Source organism: Lepidochelys kempii, chromosome 1, assembly GCF_965140285.1.
Source record: "Lepidochelys kempii isolate rLepKem1 chromosome 1, rLepKem1.hap1, whole genome shotgun sequence".
Classification (NCBI taxonomy): domain Eukaryota; kingdom Metazoa; phylum Chordata; order Testudines; family Cheloniidae; genus Lepidochelys; species Lepidochelys kempii.
Genome location: NC_136380.1, coordinates 269961002 through 269974974, shown reverse-complemented (window position 1 = coordinate 269974974; position 13973 = coordinate 269961002). Strand labels below are relative to the sequence as shown.

At 47.2% G+C, this 13973-nt stretch overlaps 1 protein-coding gene and 1 long non-coding RNA gene across 11 annotated transcripts in view; both read right to left on the bottom strand.

The window, feature by feature from the left end:
• The window catches only part of NR2C1 (nuclear receptor subfamily 2 group C member 1), a 114490-nt gene extending 111240 nt beyond the window's left edge, over positions 1-3250 (bottom strand). For 4 of the 10 annotated variants that reach the window (XM_073327520.2, XM_073327519.2, XM_073327516.2 and 1 more), the window contains exon 1: positions 3160-3250. The gene's annotated coding sequence lies outside the window, so the exon portion shown is untranslated. Of the gene's footprint in view, positions 1-2099; positions 3012-3159 lie in introns of those variants that run through there. The other 6 variants (XM_073327518.2, XM_073327525.2, XM_073327526.2 and 3 more) reach the window with 5 other exon arrangements.
• A 7931-nt stretch (positions 3251-11181) lies between these two features.
• LOC140906652 (uncharacterized) lies at positions 11182-13160 on the bottom strand. The gene is made up of 3 exons (XR_012157192.1): positions 13050-13160; positions 12001-12088; positions 11182-11742 (listed from the first exon to the last, which is right to left on the bottom strand). It is a non-coding gene; the product is annotated as an uncharacterized LOC140906652 (long non-coding RNA).
• Between the last annotated feature and the right edge of the window lie 813 nt (positions 13161-13973).

The window sequence follows — 13973 nt, the reverse complement described above, 5'->3', positions numbered from 1 at the left end:
TTGATTTAGCTTTCTCACAGCTACAAGTAAAAACAGTAAAGAATGAGAAAAGGAGGAAGAGAAATAAATCTGTTAAGAGATAGCCCCAGGAGTCCTGGGAAAAAACAGAGGATAGTTAGATCATTGGCCTACAGTGATTTGTGTTCTCCCCGAGACATTCAGATACTAAGGTGACAGATGCCTATGCCTATTTAAGATGATGTCTCTTTCCAATAGTCTAAGAATTATACACAACAACTCTTTTCAGACAGGAAACATCGCCTCCAGAAAGCCATTTCAAATTATAGGATGTGGCAAGAGCAACAGGGAATGGCCAAATTAATTTTCCCCAAAACAGAAAAACTACAAAGAAAAGTGTAAACAGAAAAACACCACAGAACAAGGTCATTTCTTCTGACTCTGCAGTGGTTCCACATTTCATTTTTAACAACGTTTTCTGTGGAAGAACTGCCCAGTTCCAACTGACTAAAATGTTGAGCTATAATTTTTTTAAAATAAACAAACATTAGCATGATGGGGTCCAGATCCAGAACTAGGGCTCCTACATGCTTCAATAATACAAATAAATAAGAATAGTGCCAGTGCTTACAATATTAGCACACATATCTCCTTTCAAGAGTAGCCACTACCAGTTACAAACACATGATTTAATATGCAGTCAATGAGTATCTCAGTGTTTGGCAAGAAGTCTGGCTAGCCTTACCCTGTACTAAAGTCAATGTCCACTTCAACAAATGTATTTTGGCAAAAATGAAACAGTTATTACAAAATACATACGTGTTTTACAGGGTACAGACTGTGCCTTTTGCATTTGACCAGTACCTAGCACATTTTGGGCACTAATGGGGACAACTAATAATAATAATAAAAAGAAAACACTAGGGCAAAACGAGTAAGTGTGCCATATCAATTATATAGCAGCCGGTCAGAATTTGTAAGGCAATTTCCATGCAAAAAAAGCAAACATCATTCTGGGATGCATTAGCAGGAGTATTGTAAGCAAGACACGAGAAGTAATTCTTCTGCTCTGCATGATTAAACCTCAACTAGAGTATTGTGTTCAGTTTCAGGAATGATGTGGACAAATTGGACAGACTCCAGAGAAAAGCAACAAAAATGATTAAAGGTCTAGAAAACATGACCTGTGAGGAAAGATTGAAAAAACTGGGTTTGTTTAGTCTGGAAAAGAGAAGACAGAGGGGTCATGATAAAAGTTTTCAAATATGTAAAAGGTTGCTACAAGGAGGAGGGGGAAAATTGTTTTTCTTAACTTCTGAGGATAGGACAAGAAACAATGGGCTTAAATTGCAGCACAGAAGGTATAGGTTGGACATTAGGAAAAACTTCCTAACCATCAGTGGTTAAGCACCAGAATAAATTGCCTCGGGAGGTGTGGAATCTCCATCATTAGATTCGACAAGAGCCGGTTAGACAAACACCTGACAAGAATGGTCTAGATAATACTTAGTCCTGCCATGAATGCAGGGGATTGGACTAGATGACCTCTCAAGGATCCTTCCAGTCCTATGATTCTACCTTCATACTGTATTAAAAAAGAAAAATACCAGTCTTCACTAAACCTGCATGCAGTGTAGTTGTAGCTTGTTGCTTTCAGGATCATACAGAGACAAAGTGAGTGAGGCAATATTTTCACTAAACGTGGACAGTCAGGGGACTGTCAATGGAATGAAGCCTTGCCCCCTCCAAATCTTGGTTACTATTTTGTCTGGAACAGATCTGAACCAACAATTTTCATCAACCAACCCAGCTTTAACATCTAGTGTCTTAGCTGGAGTGAGTGGATAGTCTGTCCAGCTCACACTAGCGTCCACGTCAATTTGCAGCCTGACTGTATCAACCAAAACACTGAGTGGGAGTGTCTACCGAGGAAACTTGCCACAGCACCCACAAAGAGCTTTCAAATCAGGTTTAATACAGTGATGGGATAAAATAGGGAAGAATATTGCCAGTGAATGGCCTATACTGTACTTGGAGAACTTTTCAGTCTGTAGGGTTGTCAGACAAACACCAGGTTAATAAGTTCGTGGGGGAGGGGGGAGAACGTGGGCGGAGAGAAAACAAAAAACTTTCCTGTGTACCATGTAAGCCTTAAAACACTGCCTTCATTCTGACAGGTCTCTAAGTTGAAGGAGTCTTGGTTGCAGAGTCATACACCTGGGCAGTCGCTGCCGCTTTCTAGTAAAATGGCTGCTACCAGGAATGAACTTGTTCTCTATTTCCATTAGAAAGTTGATATTCAGCCAGCACATTTCACAGCCCACCCATGCGGGTAGCTTTTTTTCTCTGTGATGAAGTAGACAAAAGGCGAGGCGGGGACAGCTTTCGCCTGACACCTCCCCACACACACCCGCCGGCAGGGAAAGTGGCTGGCGCGGCCTTTACTGCTGTCACTTGAAAGGTGGCGTGAGACAAGCCTCTACCCCAGGGCGGAGTACGGGGCCCATGCAGCTCGGGTCGGGAGCGCCCTTGGGGCCGGCCTGCAGCTAGACAGTTCCCTACCGAGCGGGGGGACCGAGGCAGGGCCCAGCCGCCTCCTCTGCCCGAGCGGCCGCGGTCAAACCCGCACGGGACGCTCGGCCCCACACAAAATGGCTGCTGCGGGCGCCTGTGAGCTCACGGGGAAGGGGAGACCCGGGCGCTAACGCCCCGCAACCTAACGGGCCAGACCCGCTCCCTGCCTCCGCCCTCCCCAGCGTCCCCTGGGGGCTCCCGCCCGGCGGGGAAAGGAGAAGCTCAGACACTCCCTCGGGCGGGCAGAGGAGCCAAAGCCGCAGCGCGGGGAGCCCGGCACAGGAGCCGCCCCCCATCCCCACTGCCGGGCGGGCGGTCGGGCAGAGCGGGCCCCGGGGCGCGGCCGGGATCCGGGGAGGGGAGACACAAGCTTTTCCTGTTAGGTGAAAGGTCAGGAGAGCGCGGAGCCGCCGCCCGCCCGGGGGAGCCAGGACGGAGCCGCCCGCCCCGGGACAGACAGATGGGGCCGCTTCCCCGGCTCCTGCGGGACGGGACGCGGCGCGGGCTGGGGAGGGGAGGGGTGAGAGCCGCCCCCAGCCGGCGCAGCGCCTCTAGGCCAGGCCCCGCATGAGCCGCTGCCGAGCCCGGGGGAGGAAAGCGGCTGCAGGCCAGCCCGGCCGCTCTCACCTGGCGGGCCCAGCTCCCGGCGGCCTCTCCTGGGGGGTTATTTGTCGGTGGCGGCTCCGGCTCCGGGAGGTCAGAGTTCGTGACCCCGCCCCTCCGCTCCGCGCGGCGCTCCGCCCTCCTTGCGCCTGTCCCCGACTCGCGCCTGCGCACACAGCGAGCCCGCTGGGAGGGGCGCGTGCGGAGCGCGCAGCGCGGGGACGCCGGTGGGAGGGAGCGGGAAGAGGCCAGAGTGGGCGGGGCGAGGAGACCAGTGGAGGGGGCGAGGCCCCGGGAGCCACGGGCGGTCGTTGGGCGGGGCCTGTCCCCGGCACGTGTGGTTCTGCAGGCGGGAGGGTGGGGAGAGCCGGGCCCGGCGCGGTCCCCGGCGGCCGGGAAACCCCATGAACAGGGGGCGGGGCTGTGGGGCGCCGCTTGCTTTGAGGAACGCAGGGCAGAGAGCAGTGGCATCCCTCCCGGCACAGCCCCTTACTGACGCGGGGAGAGGGGCTGCTCTGGGTAGCCATTAGTCAGTCCTGCCCACCTCTGACTGGTAGGGTTGTCAGGGGTCTAGTTGTTGACCAGAACGGCCACTCAAAAAGGGACCCTGGTGGCTCCAGTCAGCACCCTGAACCCCCGCCCTGCCCCCCATTTGTACAACTCACACCCAACACCCCTCTAGGCTCACTCCCAGGTGCCTTCCCAGCAATTTACCTCCCTCTCCCTCAGCACCTCTGTTACCCGACTCCCCCAGCCCTGTGCACTGTTTTGAGGGGTGTGGGAAATACATTTCTGTACTGTAGTTTAAATGAATTATTACTCAAGAGTTCTGTATTAATACGCCTAGTATGAACTCTATTTATTAAAAAACATTTCCTGAATCTTTTTTATTTTCTGTATTGTTACAGACGTACTGGCTGACAGGTATTTTGAAATAAATTACCCAAATAATTGAAACTGGCATGACTATATTGTGTTACTTTGACAAATAAAATGTGCAGAATTTTAAAATATTGTGTGCAGAATTCCCTCAGGAATATGTAGTCAGCCCACAGCCCCCAATCCAAGGTAAAAAACCACGTTTTGCCACGTGAACGCTGTTCCAGCTGAATCTGTTTCTAACATCCTGTGGGCAACCAGCATGGGCCAACCTACTGGACGGTCTAACCAGGTCCATACTGATCATTACCTGTGGAGCTTCAGCATTGGCACGCACATCTCCTGCTGGCATCCATGTTTTAACCTGGTTTTTCCAAATTGCTCTGACGGAGAATGCTGCTCCAATGGACTGCTCTATCAATGCTTTGGTAGGATGTGTGTCCTCAAATGTACCTATTAAGAGTGAAGGTCCAGAAATTGGTAAATGTAAGCAAATGTCTTCATGTCCTAATCTGGATTTTGTTTAATTTGATTAAGAACATAAAAATGGCCATACTGGATCAGGCCCATACAGGCTTTCTCTAGCCCAGTATCCTGTTTTCTGACAGTGGCCAGTGTCCTATCCTCTAAAAGGAGTGAACACAACAGGGCAATTTACCCTAACCCAGTCATCCAGTCCCAGCTTTTGGCAGTCAGGGGTGTAGAGACATCCAGAGCATGGGGCTGCATCCTTGACCATCTTGGCTAATAGCCATTGTTAGACCTGTCCTCCATAAATTTATCTAATTCTTTTTTGAACCCAGTTATACTTTGGCCTTCACAATATCTCCTGGCAACAAGTTTCAGAGGTTGACTGTGCATGGTGTGAGGAAGTATTTATGTTTGTTTTAAACCTGCTGCCTATCAATTTAACTGATTGTGAATTAGCTCCTTTAAATAGCAGCCCTTTGCTTGGGGGCAGGGCTGGTCTCCAGCTGCTGCTTCCAGGCTTATGTTATCCAGTCACTGTTCCCATGTCCTTATTGGCAAGAAGAGATGGCTAGAATACTGCCAAGACTCCCTTTAGCCATAGCTCTGAGTCCTTGGCCACGAACTATGCTCTCAAGGCTGGATCTCTGGTGAAAGGAGGGCCGGCTCTAGGCACTGGCAAAACAAGCAGATGCTTGGGGCAGCACATTCCTAGGGGCGGCATTCCGGCACCGGCGATGCCACCCCTAGAAATGTGCCCCCGCCACCCCAACTCGCCTCCACTCCTCCTCCTCCCCTGAGTGCGCCGCCTCCCTTCAGGCGCTTCTCCCCCCTCCCTTCCTCCCAGGCTTGCCACACTCGAAACAGCTGTTTCGCACGGCAAGCCTGGGAGGAAGGAGAAGCCAAGCAGTGGTGTGCTCGGGGAAGGCGGCGGTGGTGGAGCAGAGGTGAGCTGGGGCAGGGAGCTGTTCCTCTACCCCCCGCCCACCCTCGCTCATCTCGCCTGAGAGGGATGGAGGAGAAGCAGAGCGGCGGCATGTTCAGGGGAGCAGGTGGAGTGGGGGTGAGCTAGGGCAGGAGGTTGCAGGGGGGAGCCACAGGAAGCAATGAGGGGGGTGGAAAATGGGGCACGCCCGGGGGAGGAGGTGGGGCCAGAGATTTGGGGAAGGGGCGGAGTTGGGGCGGAGCCGGGAGTGGGGGGGGGTGAAAAAAAAGCGGGGGTGGCCAAACTTTTTTTTGCTTGGGGTGGCAAAAATCCTAGAGCCGGCCTTGGGTGAAAGACACCATAACAAGACCTGTAGCATTGAAATTCTGGAAGATTCTAATTATATAGATTCTACTACAGCAGCCCTAAATATACAAATGCAGCCTAGAACAGCTTTGGAGCTCTCCAAAGCAGGAAAAACCAGCTCCTAGTCAGAAGCCGTGCAAGGAGCAACCAGAAACATGAACATTCCAAACAGTCAGCTGTAATAGGTTCGTCCTCAGGCATCAGAGCAGTGGCTTAAGTTGTCCTCTTCCTCAGCTTCATTCTCACAAGTCATCTTGATTTACAACTGACCTGGCTGAACTGAAGCAAGAGGGAAGATGGCTACAGGGTCCTGGCAGTCATCTCACTGGGAACCTGCATGATTGCCTCAAATATATTTTGAATTCTCATGCCAAAGCTGTGCAATAGACCAGTGGTTCTCAAACTTTATTTTCATGGACCACTTGAAAATTGCTGAAGGTCTCAGCGCACCACTTAATGATCTTTCCAAATGTTGTTTGTACCGTTAGCTAACTATTGTAAAGTGCTTTGGATAAAAGCGCTATATAAAAAAAACCCTTAATAATAATAAATGGTTTTTTTCTACAAATAAAAGCACAACACTCATATTTTAATATCAGCAGTCTTACCTTTCTAATACAATGGACATGCCCTCTCTCCCCTGCCACAGCAGCCCCTGAGCTGGGGCTGGGAAGAAGGGGAGGGCTCTCCCCTGCCACAGCAGCCACAGAGCTGAGGCTGGGAAGGAGGGCTGTCTCTCCCCAGCAGCCACAGTCCTGGAGCTAGGGAAAATCACCACTTTCTCTGGCCGCTGCAGCCCTGCACATCCCAAATTCCCCCCACCCCCTCTTCTCACCCCACTGCCCCCTCCCACCTACCCCCTATTCCCCCCACGGCCACCACCATGCCTGTGTGGCTCCACTAAATTAGGTGGGTGGTCCTTCATTTTCTCATGTGCAGCCACCCAGGTGCGCACCTTAGAGGGAATTATCCACGGACCACCTGAATGGAGTCCATGGACCACAGTTTGAGAACCTCTTGAATAGACGAAACAACAAATAGTTCTTATGTGGTACTTCCATCAGTACATCTCAAAGCGCTTTCCTAGGGGACAGATCATTATCCCCATTTTACAGATGGTGAAACTGAGGCACAGAGCAGTGAAATGACTGCCCGAGAACTCTTAGCAGGCAACTGGCAGAGGGGGAAATAGAATCCAGTTCTGCTCAGTCCAGTGTTATATCAAAAAGTACAAAAGTATCTTTGCCGTGATTATAGCATAGGCAAAGCATCAAAGGATGTGTTTTGAGATGTGGATAGCTTGGTTAATCCAGTCAATGCTCAGTGGCTCACTTAAGTGCCTACCATTGTGAGTAACATGTTCTACCTTGCAGATTCAAAACAATCTACAATATCATGAAGAGATAAATGGTAGGTGGTCTGAATGTCATCCAGCTTTGCTCATAGTGGTGCTAGGAGCAATTCATTCAACCACCAGTGCTTTGGAACTACGACCTTCCTGGCGAGTGATGACCAGTAGGGAATAACTTTGCTGGTTAAACTTGTCAGTGCTTCCACTAAGGGCTGGTCTACACTACGAGGTTAGGTCGAATTTAGCTGCATTAGGTAGATTGTATCAGCAATGCAGCTACACAACCAATTCTGTTCCGTCAACCTAAGGGCTCTTAAAATTGACTGCTGTACTCCTCAACGAGGGAAGTAGCGCTAAAATCGACCTTCTTGGGTCAAATTTGGGGTAGTGCAGATGCAGTGTTGTGCAATTCGATGGTATTGGCCTCTGGGAGCTATCCCAGAGTACTCCAATGTGACCACTCTGGACAGCACTTTCAACTCCAATGCACTAGCCAGGTACACAGGAAAAGCCCCAGGAACTTTTGAATTTCATTTCCTGTTGGTCAGCATGGCAAGCTCAGCAGCACAGGTGACCATGCAGTCCCCCCAGAATCGCAAATGAGCTCCAGCATGGAGCGAATGGGAGACACTGGATCTGATTGCTGTATGGGGAGAAGAATCTGTACAGGCTGAACTCCAATAAAAAAGTAGAAATTTTAATAGATAGGCCAAAATCGCACAGATCATGGTGGAGAGAGGCTACACCAGGGACACACAACAGTGCCGCATGAAAGTTAAGGAGCTGAGGCAAGCCTACTACAAGACAAAGGAGGCAAACGGTTGTTCCAGGTCTGAGCCCCATACATGCTGCTTCTATGATCAGTTGCATGCCATTCTAGGGGGGGACCCTACCAGTACCCCACCACTGTCCGTGGACACCTGCAAGGGGGGAGTTTCACACAACATGGAGGAGGATTTTGTGGATGAGGAAGAGGAAGAGGAGAATACGCAGCAGGCAAGCGGAGAACCTTTTAATCACCCTGGAGCCAATACTATGGGAAAGCAGGGCGCTGCAGTTTGAAACCATTCCCACATGTTATGAAGGCGGAAGAAGCCAACCCCATGTACTCGTTGGCTTACCATGATTGCCTGGAAACCAAATTCTGTTGTCCAGTGGTGTGTGATGTGTCACCATACCAGCAGGTGCTCAATATAAAAGGCAAAATGCGACCTTGTACCTAAAGCACATGTGCTGTCTTTGCTGTGAATTGTTTGATTCACTGTGAAAGAAAGAATTTTGTTCTCAGAAATGTATCTTCTTAAATTTTACTCTCCCTTTTTATCCTCCCTGCAGGTGCAAATGTTTCTATGCTCCCCATATCAACTCTGTCCCTGAGGTTACCACAGACTAGAAGGCAAAAAAACAACACTCGGGATGACATGTTTTCCGAGCTCAGGTAGTCCTCCCACACTGATAGGGCACAGCTGAATGCATGGAGGCCAGGAAAGCATTCAGTGAGTGTGATCAGAACATGCAGGAAGAGATGCTGAGGCTAATCGGGGAACAAACGGACATTATCAGGCATCTGGTAAAGCTGCAGGAAAGGCAACAAGAGCACAGACCACCGCTGCATCCATTGTATAAACACCTGCCCTCCTCGCCAAGTTCCATATCCTCCTCACCCAGACGCCCAAGAACGCGGGGGCGGGGGACCTCCGGGCACCCAGCCACTCCACTCCACTCCACTCCAGAGGATCATAGAATCATAGAATATCAGGGTTGGAAGGGACCCCTGAAGGTCATCTAGTCCAACCCCCTGCTTGAAGCAGGACCAATTCCCAGTTAAATCATCCCAGCCAGGGCTTTGTCAAGCCTGACCTTAAAAACCTCTAAGGAAGGAGATTCTACCACCTCCCTAGGTAACCTAGGATGCCCCAAGCAACAGAAGGCTGTTATTCAAACAGCTTTGATTTGTAGGGTGGCTACAATAAGCAATGTGGCTTTGTCCTTCCCTCCTTCCTGACCTCATCCGGGCTACCTTGTCAGTGATCTCTCTTTTTTTTTAATAAATAAACAATGCATGGATTCAAAACAATAGGGACTTTATTTCCTTTGCCAGCTGTGGTTGAAGGGGGGATCGGGATTGCATACAGGGAAGTAAATTCAACAAAGGGGGCGGTTTTGCATTAAGAAGAAAAACAACTGTCACACCATAGCCTGGCCAGTCATGAATCTGTTTTTCAAAGCCTCTCTGATGAACAGCATGCCTAGCTGTGCTCTTCTAATCGCTCTGGTGTCTGGCTGTTCAAAATTGGCCACCAGATGATTTGCCTCAACCTCGCACCCCACCATAAACGTCTTCCCCTTACTCTCACAGATATTATGGAGCACACAGCAAGCAGCAATAACAATGGGAATATTGGTTGTGCTGAGGGTCTAACCTAGTCAACAAACAGCGCCAGCGGGCTTTTAAACGTCCAAAGGCACATTCTACCACCATTCTGCACTTGCTCTGCCTGTAGTTGAACTGCTCCTTACTACTGTCCTGTAGTACTGTCCGTACTGCCTGTGTAGGGCTTCATGAGCCATGGGAGCAAGGGGTAGGCTGGGTCCCCAAGGATAACTATTGTAATTTCAACATCCCCAATGGTAATTTTCTGGTCTGGGAAGAAAGTCCCTTCTTGCAGCTTTTCGAACAGCCTGGAGTTCCTAAAGATGCGAGCGTCATGCACGTTTCCCAACCATCCCACATTGATGTCGGTGAAACGTCCCTGTGATCCACCAGTGCTTGCAGCACCACTGAGAAGTACCCCATGTGGTTTATGTACTGGCTGGCAAGGTGGTCAGGTGCCAAGATAGGGATGTGTGTTCCGTCTATCACTCCATGAAAGTGAGGGAATCCCGTTGCAGCAAAGCCATCCACTATGACCTGCACATTTCCCAGAGTCACTACCCTTGTTAGCAGAAGGTCACTGATTGCCCTGGCTGCTTGGATCACAGCAGCCCCCATGCAGATTTGCCCACTCCAAATTGATTCCCGACTGACTGGTAGCAGTCAGTTGCAAGGCGTTGCAAGCTTCCACAGGGCTATCGCCACTCACTTCTCAACTGTCAGGGCAGGTCTCATCTTGGTATTCCTACGCTTTAGGGTAGGGGAAAGCAACTCACAAAGTTCCATGAAAGTAGCGTTATGCATGCGAAAGTTTCGCAGCCACTGGGAACCATCCCATATCTGCAACACTGCCACCATGATGTCCCAATTGCCACATTCTGTGCTTTCAGGAATGTCTGTGTCCATGTCCTCCTCACAATTGTCCTCATGATGGCGGCTCCTAGCCAGGTTCTGCACATACTGCAGGATAATGCGCGAGGTGTTTACAATGCTCACAACAGCAGTGCTGAGCTGAGCAGGCTCCATGGTTGCCGTGACATGGCATCTGCACGGTTAACCCAGGAAAAAAGGCATGAAACGATTCTTTGCCTTTGCTTTCAAGGATGGAGGGAGGGAGAGAGTCACAGAGCCTGGGTCTACAGTTTCTAGCTTGTGCTACAGTACTAAAAATGTTTGGATTGAGGCTTGGATCTGAAGCCCAGGGAGGGAGGTTGGTTTCAGAACTCAAACTCCAGGCTGAATGTCGAGGTGGATATTTTTAGTGCCATAGAGTGAGCCAGACTCAGACTCCCTACTGCAGGATTTTTGGGTTTTTTTGCCATGTAGATATACCCTAAGAGAACAGGTTTTATTTGAAAAAATTAGGGCTGTCAAGTGATTAAAAAAAATTAATCACAATTAATCATACGATTAAAAAAATTAATCACACTGTTAAACAATAATAGAATACCATTTATTTAAATAGTTTTGGATATTTTCTACATTTTCAAATATATTGATTTCCATTACAACACAGAACACAAAGTGTACAGTGCTCACTTTATATTTATTTTTTATTACTATTTCTTTTTTTACAGTGCAAATATTTTTATTTTTCAGTTCACCTTATAAAAGTACTGTAGTGCAATCTCTTTATCATGAAAGTTGCACTTACAGATGTAGAATTATGTACAAAAAACCCACTACATTCAAAAATAAAAATGTAAAATGTAAAGGCCTACAAGCCCACTCAGTCCTACTTCTTGTTCAGCCAATCACTCAGACAAACAAGTTTGTTTACACTTGCAGGAGATAATGATGCCTGTTTCTTGTTTACAATATCATCTGAAAGTGAGAACAGAGGTTCGCATGGCACTGTTTTAGCCGGCGTTGCAAGATATTTATGTGCCAGACGTGCTAAAGATTCATATTTCCCTTCCTGCTTCAACCACCATTCCAGAGGACATGCGTCCATGCTGATAACGGGTTCTACTTGATAACCATCCAAAGCAGTGCAGACTGACGCGTGTTCATTTTCATCAGCTGAGTCAGATGCCACGAGCAGAAGGTTGATTTTCTTTTTTGGAGGTTCAGGTTCTGTAGTTTCTGCATCAGAGTGTTGCTCTTTTAAGACTTCTGAAAGCATGCTCCACACCTCGTCCATCTCAGATTTTGGAAGGCACTTCAGATTCTTAAACCTTGGGTCGAGTTATGTAGCTATCTTTGAAAATCTCACATTGGTACCTTCTTTGCGTTTTGTTAAATCTGCAGTGAAAGTGTTTTTAAAACAAACAACATGTGCTGGGTCATCATTTGAGACTGCTAGAATATGAACTATATGGGAGAATGCGGGTAAAACAGAGTAGAAGATGTACAAATCTCCCTCAAGGAGTTCAGCCAAAATTTAATTAATGCATTCTTTTTTTAACAAGCATCATCAGCCTGGAAACATGTCCTCTGGAATGGTGGCCAAAGCATGAATGGGCATACAAATGTTTAGCATATCTGGCACATAAATATTACCTTGCAATGCTGGCTACAAAAGTCCCATGCGAATGTCTGTTTTCAGTTTCAAGTGACATTGTAAATAAGAAGCAGGCAGCATTTTCTCCTGTAAATGTAAACAAGCTTGTTTGTCTTAGGGATTGGTTGAATGAGAAGTAGGACAGAGTGGACTTGTAGGCTCTAAAGTTTTACATTGTTTTGTTTTTGAGTGCAGTTATTGTAACAAAAAAAAAAATCTACATTTACAAGTTGAACTTTCACCATAAAGAGATTGATCTACAGTACTTGTATGAGGTGAATTGAAAAATAATATTTCTTTAGTTTGCCATTTTTACAGTGCAAATATTTGTAATCAAAAATATCAATGTTAAGTGAGTACTGTCTATTTTGTATACTGTGTTGCAATTGAAATCAATATATTTGAAAATGTAGAAAAACATCCAAAAATATTTAGTACATTTCAATTGGTATTCTATTAAAAGTGCAATTAAAACTGTAATTAATCTTAATTGTTTTAATTGTGATTAATTTTTTTGATTTAATCACGTGAGTTAACTGTGATTAATCGACAGCCCTAGAAAAAATATTAATTCAATAGCGTACTTTATTGCTTTTCTTTACTAGCCCCCTCCTGCTAATTCAACAAGATTGGGCAGCCATGTTTATAGAGAAATGGGATCTTTGGGACGAGGTCACTATTGTGATAAATAAAATTAAATTATATAAACTCAAATCAGTTTATGTAATTTCCCATTGGATAAAGTCAGCATCAATATCCAGGAAAGAAATGCATGAAGTCATTGAAAAATGAGCAATTGTTACTTGTATTCTTTGAATTAAAACCCCTCAGCTTTCTTCGTTTACCCTTGAAAATATCCCCTCCCAATTCCTCCACTGCTACAATCTTAGCTTTGTATCTTTGCAATCATCACTTCTTGTTTTCTGATCAGACACATTGTCTCAAGCAAAATGCACATTTATATTTAACAATTTTCCCCCTAAGACGATTCACCTGTTAAACATTTCCTGAAAGTTTACAAGCTAGTTGCAGTCTCAGTTTACTATACCTGACGCTTCCAGGAATCAGACATGGGTGCACATCCTTTCTCTAAATGACAGAAGGAATTCCAGTAGAACTCAGGAGATATTGCCAACCAGATACTTACAGTAAAGATAGTTTTGGGTAGGATTGATCAATGGTAAGAGCTGAAGGGTCACTGAAGACTCTCAGCATTTTAATAGCTGTTCTTTGGTAATAGCTAGGACACCATGTACTCTGCAGCACAACGGGACTAAATTCTGTCAGTGTTAATTTACTAAATCCTTCATTCCCACCTCCCACTCACTCCTATGCAAACACAACCGTGATTCATAGTGGAAGAAATTCACTTCAATGTACAAAGCTTCAATTATGGGTTTTCTAATATGATTTCTGAAGATGTTTTCTTCTTCATTGTGTTCACCAGGCAGCCTGACTTCATTCCTCAGGCCTCACTTCCTGCAGTGTTGTCCAGGCAGCCAGCTCAGAACTGCTACTCTCCACGTCCCAGAGAAGGGGTAGTTTGCAGCTTGCTTCAGGGGTTCATTTCTCCACTTACCTGTCAGGAAAGCTCACCAGCCAATACTTTTGGCTTATCCCATTCCCACCCCATCTGCAAGCTGGACTCCAGCACTAGCTTACCGGCCCACTCCTCTATGGAACACAGGAGGGAGCCTGAACTGTAAGCCAAGTAACAAACCTTTGTGGGAAAACTAGCAGCCAGGAGGCAGCTGCAGGCAGTTCCAAGGGAGGAGTGGAGGGGGTGGGGGGACAGAAAATAAAACGTTGAGCATCTGGCTGCAACAAAATACCAACTCTCTCTCTCTCACACACACACACACGTGCGCTAGAATTCCATAGTGCCCTAAATTACAGGAATGACAGTTCATGTTAGAAATATGGTTTCAAGCAGTCAGCAAACTCAGCCAAACATCACTGTATGAGTTTGTGC